This window comes from Garra rufa, chromosome 7 (assembly GCF_049309525.1).
Source record: "Garra rufa chromosome 7, GarRuf1.0, whole genome shotgun sequence".
NCBI lineage: Eukaryota > Metazoa > Chordata > Actinopteri > Cypriniformes > Cyprinidae > Garra > Garra rufa.
In genome coordinates, this window is record NC_133367.1 from 25,023,972 (window position 1) to 25,030,665 (window position 6,694).

Sequence of the window (6,694 nt, forward strand, 5' to 3'; positions counted from 1 at the left end):
AGTTCCTCATCGTACTTCACTAGAAACAAAGAGTTTAAAACCCCACAGAGCTGCTTTTGCCTTCAAACAACATTTTGGACAAAAGCAGTGCTGTCTAGGTAGGTTTTGAGAGGCTTGACTCCATGAAGGATACCATCTTGATGTGTGGACGATCTCCGGTTGCGCAATCCTGGACTTCTCTCGCCTGAGCTGAGAGACTTACAGGCAGTCAGTCCAAAGAAACTTTCATTACAGCAGCAGGCGAAACTCGCCCTTCTTCTGTGAAGATTGAGCTGAACCAAATATTGTGAGTACGTTATACTGTGTGTGTATACCGTAGGTTATTGTCTTTTTAGGTTTCGTTTCTTTTATGCGCGTTTATATACACACCCTATACAACTCTATAGAACGTAAAGGCTGAAACAATGCGAAGCGTCTCTAGCTTAGAAACAAATTTGAATCACACTAATAATGGTTGAATTGCTTTTCCATGCAGTGGTTTGTCTTTAAAACGGTTGTTTTGTTCTTTTAAACTTGTAAAACGTTCAAATACGCGTTGTAAGCGTTACCTAAGATGCATTAACCGACACCGGTGTAGCACGAATGCTAACGCACCCGAGCACATTCTTATTAACGTTAACAGAATTCGTTTGGTTATCGGTTAGTGTGTTTGTAACGTTACGTTTTACATAACTAGATGTTAATACGCACACTTGTTTAGCGAAACAAGCTTAAAAGGTTTAACTTGACGTTTAGCTGAAAGCTAACGTTACAGCTTTGTTTTGTTAGCACACCGGCTAACGTTAGCTGTTTAATATTCAAATTTCAAATTATAAACGGTCCAAATGCGCACATCAGCTTGGATTTACTTCGACTGTTTATGTAAAGAAAACGTATTATTGATAGAAGGTAAGGATTGGTAATGTGTATTTTGTCTTGTTTGTTGTTTTTTTATTTAGAAATGGTTGTTTAACATGCTAGCTGGCTAGCATAACAGTTTGACATTCTGTGCTTTTAAACAAGCGATGTTTCTTTATCATTCTGTGGCACTTGGATAATTAACGAGTTAGTATGAAATACTATACAAACGTATACAATTTAAACCGAGTGTTTATTATCTATACATCAAACTATATCCAATTCAAGTCAAAGGGCTTTGTCTCTCCAGTCCCGAAGGCTTGATATTAGGCAAAATTGCTTTTACAGAGAAATCTGATTTTCTCAAGAAAGCTTTGGTTAGGCGTTTCTCAGGGATTCGTTTGACAATTTAGCTTTTGATTTACATGACTTGGCTGCTAAAGCCAAAAGGAATGTGTTGATGCACACGTGCTTTTTGTCTTTTTCTTGGCAGGGATGACATAGGATGTGGTTTGTATATTGTTAGATCACGATGACTTGTTTAAGTTAATTAAACGCTGCTGGATAATGAAGTAACGCTCGAAATCTCTGTTAACCTAAACCTGCTTTAGGGGGTTTCCAATAGGCAAAGGGCGAGAGATAAGTCTCGGCATGCTTTGAACCGAGGTAATTTTTTCCATGACTGCACTGGCATCTGAAAATATTCCTCTTTTCAAATCACAAACGTGAATGGCAGGCATGTTAATGACCTTTATGACACACATTTAATAATTGGCTTAAATTAGTCACATAGTTGACAAACAGGTCTTCCAGTCATGATTACACTGCATCAGTTCTTTGTGTGGAGATGCTAGGAAATACACATTGACATTGTACTTCCTGGTGTGCAACTGTGCATATATATATTCCCTTTTTAAATGTGTGTGTGTGTGTGTGTGTGTGTGTGTGTGTGTGTGTGTGTGTGTGTGTGTGTGATTTATTTTAAATTTATTTTTGATTAGTTTATATTTTTATTTAATTTTTTAATATTATTTTTATATATATTTAAAAAGATTCAATTTAAAATGTTTTTTTATATATTTTATTTATATATTAACATTTCTAAATACAATATTTAACATTTAAGTAAATATTATAAAAAAATATAAGTGTTATACAAAATAATTATTACAATAAAAAATGCTTCCCTATTTGAACACCTAATTTCAAATGTTTTTAATATATTTATTTCATTTATGTGTATTTTATATATTTGAGAATGTTTTATTTAAAATCCATTTAATCCATATATTACATTATTTATTTTTAACATTTTTAGCAACAAAATATTATTTAAAATCATTAACTATTGCATATTATAAAATTATTAAATTCAAATACCACAAAATATTTTTTAAATTATTAACATTTAAATAAATTTTGTGAAATTATGAAACTATTTTAAAAATATTATTGTGTATATTATACATGTTATATTTACTTTTAACAACACAATATTATTTAACATTTACATGTTAACATGTTATAAAAATGAAATGTTAATATATATTACATTTTAAATTAATTTATTACATTTATTTATTTTATTTCATTTTTTATATGTTTTTTACTAACAAAATATTATTTACAATTTTTCATTAACATTTAAAAATATATAAAATTATACAAATATTATGAAAAATAAAATGACCACATCACAGAGGTTCACCTTTTGTCGAACACCTAATTTCAAATTTATTTAATTTTTAAATATATTTATTTAATTTTTTAAACATGTATTGTGTATATGTATTTAAAAATGTTTTATTTAAAATCCATTCTTTATACATATTACATTTTATATTTGTTTATAACATTTTAACAACATAATATTATTTAATATTTTTTATTAACATTCAAATGTTATGCAATTATACAAAATATTAAAATAAAATATTATACATTTTAACAAAATATTAATTTTTGGTAACATTTAAATAAATGTTATAAACTTATAAAAAATAATAAAAATAAATCAAAATAAAATGTTATATATATATTACTTTTTTTTTATATTTTTTTTTTTTTTACATTTTTAACAATAAAATCAAATTATTAAAAACATATTTTTTAATTTTTATCTACAATATTTGTAAAGAGTGAATTCTATATATGACCCTGGACCACAAAACCAGTCTTAAGTCGCTGGGGTATATTTGTAGCAATAGCCAAAAATACATTGTATGGGTCAAAATGATTGATTTTTCTTTTATGTCAAAAATCATTAGGAAATTAAGTAAAGATCATGTTCCATGAAGATTTTTTGTAAAATTCCTACTGTAAACCTATCAAAATGTAATTTTTGATTAGTAATATGCATTGTTAAGAACTTAATTTGGACAACTTTAAAGGTGATTTTCTCAGTATTTTGATTTTTTTGAACCCTCAGATTCCAGATTTTCAAATAGATGTATCTCGGCCAAATATTGTCCTATCCTAACAAACCATATATCAATAGAAAGCTTATTTATTGAGCTTTCATATGATGTATATATCTCAGTTTTGTCAAATTTTACCTTATGACTGGTTTTGTGGTCCAGGGTCACATATATAGTTATCCCACACCACAGAGGTTCCCCTTTTGTTGAACATTTAATTTCAAATATATTTAAAATAATATATTTATTTAATTTTTTTCATGTATGTATTTTATATATATATATATATATATATATATATATATGTATATGTGTATGTGTATATAAATATTTATAAATGTTTTATTTAAAATCCATTTATTATATTTTATATAGATTTTTAACATTTAGCAACAAAAGTATTAAGTTTTTATTAACATTTAAATAAATTTATATTTATAAATTTATTTATATATATATATATATATGTGTGTATATGTATATGTGTATGTACATCTGTATATATATGTGTGTGTATATATATATATATATATATATATATATATATATATATATATATATATATATAAAATATTATTATTATTATTATTATTTTTATTTTTTTTACTTTTTTAACATCAAAATATTATTTAAAAAATCAAAGTCAGATTGTTAAAACCAAGCTTATTTTTTAATCTAAATATTTATAAATGTCTATATATAGTTATCCCACACCACAGAGGTTCCCCTTTTGTTGAACGCCCACCGTAATCTTAATTATAGCTACTGAGAAATCCTAGTACAAATGAAACAGTTTATGACATAGAAAGAAAACGTGGGTGTGCCTGTGTAAAACGGTGCTTTTGATGGCCGCCACAAGAGGAAGTACCTTAGTTGCATGGGTGGCTGCTGAAGATAACAGCACGTATTTGAATGTTACAAATACATGCACTCGTTAGGTAAGACAATGCGTCTTTATATATATATATATATATATTTTTTTTAATACATATATTATGTGTAATTATTTGAGTTGTTTATTATTGTTAGATTTATATTATTCTATAAATTTAATTTAATTTAATTTTGAATAAACTTGCTCAGAAATCCTTTTGTTTTAGCCTTTTTGATCAGGCTGCTGGTCGAAATCCGAATAGTTCTTAGCGCTGATTCAAAAAGGAAACAGGTGTTCGATTTCATCCTATGATTTTGTTTTCGGCTTCCCTTTGTCACTGAAGCATGAGTGTGCAACTCCTGTGCATGTGATGGAAACTGCTCTTTGTTATGGCTTATGTTTCTGTTCCCTGTAGGTCAGAATTCCTGGCTTCCTGCTCCTGAAAACACGTTGATTTTGTTTGTCAGATGAGTCAGAGCTCAGGACTCGTAACCTGATTTGAGCGAAATGCTTAGACGCTTCCTTATTATGTCTCCCACTGGAGCGGTCAAAGGAATTGCACTTTACTCGCGATTAGTCATTCGAAATCCCCTCGGTTTTGTGTTGTGAAGGTGTTGTTTTGGTTATGTAATGCCTATTTCGGGCAGTTTTAGGGTAGGGTACGCAGACTAAGCTGTAATAAATGATGAGTCAGGTTATTGCTGCTGTTCTGGGCTTCCCGGCCTTTGTAGAGCTCATGTTGTTGAGCTGGAGAGGCCAAAAGATCCTGCTTGCTTGGTGTCTTTGATACCAAAATAAGCCTGCTGTATTTGGGACAGCGATAAGAATGTCTTAGATGACGAAAATGGAAAAAAAAGAATGAGTCATGTGTTTTTATTCACTACTGTTGTGTTCCTACTGCTATCATGTGTGGTTTTTGTTTTTCAACAAAAGATTTGTTAAAAGGATATCAAATTGTGAATGTAGCCAATGTAGTCAAAATCTATTGCTTCAAGACATTTCGAAGTTTTTAAACTTATTTTTTTCAACTTTGAAAAGTATTTTTTATTAACAATTTATTAAAAATGAAAAATTTTCATTGCAGAAGTTGTAACAGCAAATATTTAAATATTTAAAATAGCAGCATTTTCATGTGTAATGAAAGACCTTTTTGGTAATTCTGTATGAAAGAACTCATCTATTTTATTTATTTATTTAAAACATTACAAACATTATTATTTAAACTATACTTTAGTTAAAATATATAGTTTTTCTTGACAATAACATCCTTGTTCTGTTGTGTTTCATAAATTAGGCTCAATTTAGGAACAGTTAGGGCCATATGAAATTCTTTTTCTTTTTCCCAAATTCTGTTTTTCCATTTTCCATAAATTCTTCTAGACTATATTCTAGAAAATATTAATTAAAAAGCATGCCTAAATAATACTAATAAAAAAAAACGTTCACAATTTAACAGGATTTTAACAGAAATTCTGTTTTTTTGTTAACATTTTTCCAGATTGCATTTTTTTCCCTTTTTTTTTTTTTTTTTTTCTGGATTCTATTTTATACGTTTTAATTGTTCTAGGCTCCGTTTTGGTTAAATTAAAAAGAAAATTATAAAAAAGCATGTCTAATCAAGAAACGTACACAATTTAACAGGAATGTTTTTTTTTCTCTCAAATTCAATTTTATCTTTACCAAATTTTGTGTTTTCCGTTTATATTTTTCTGGATTCCATTTTTTCTGTTTTAATTTTTCTAGGCTGATGCATTATTTTCTTTCTCAAATTCAGTTGTATTTTTCCCAAATTCCTTTTTTTTTCTAGACTGTTTTAGTGGTGAATTTAGAAAAATGTTAATCAAAAAGCATGTCTAATTGTAATTGTTTTTTTCCTCTTAAATTCTGTTTTTCCTTTACCAAATTTTGATTTCTGTTAATTTTTATGGATTCCAATTTTTCTAGACTCTATTTTAATGGTTAAATTAAAAGAAAATTCATAAAAAGGCTTATCTAATTAATTGAAATCAAGGAACTTACACAATTTAACAGGAATATAAAAATATTATTATTCTTTCTATTTATTTATTTTCCAAAAATACTGTGTATTTACATTTTTTCTAGTAAATAAATTCTGGTAAATTTTTTTTAGTCCGGTAAATATCCCTTAAAAATAATGTGTTAATATTTATTTTATTAGTAGTGGTACTATCATTACAATTAAGTAATATATTCCTGTCACAATTTCTTCAAGTTAAACCGAACTTTTAATTTGACGGGTTGCTGTGAAGACCTTTAAATTTCAGTTTGTATATGATAACGATACGATTTATTTTTTTATTTTTATTTTTTTTCACAAAAAATGGTAAAATACTCATGAAGTGACTTTCGGAGCAGTTCTAGTGATTGTTTATGTGCTCGTACTCATATATTGAGGCGGCAGAGGCTAAAAAAAACTGAGTTTCATGCACGCTTCAGTATGTGTATAAACGAAACTGCATGTCTACAGCATTCATTCACACAGAACAAGCAGAATTCATATTTAAATATTGTTTTTGCAGCTCAATAATCAGACACGAGGCTTAAT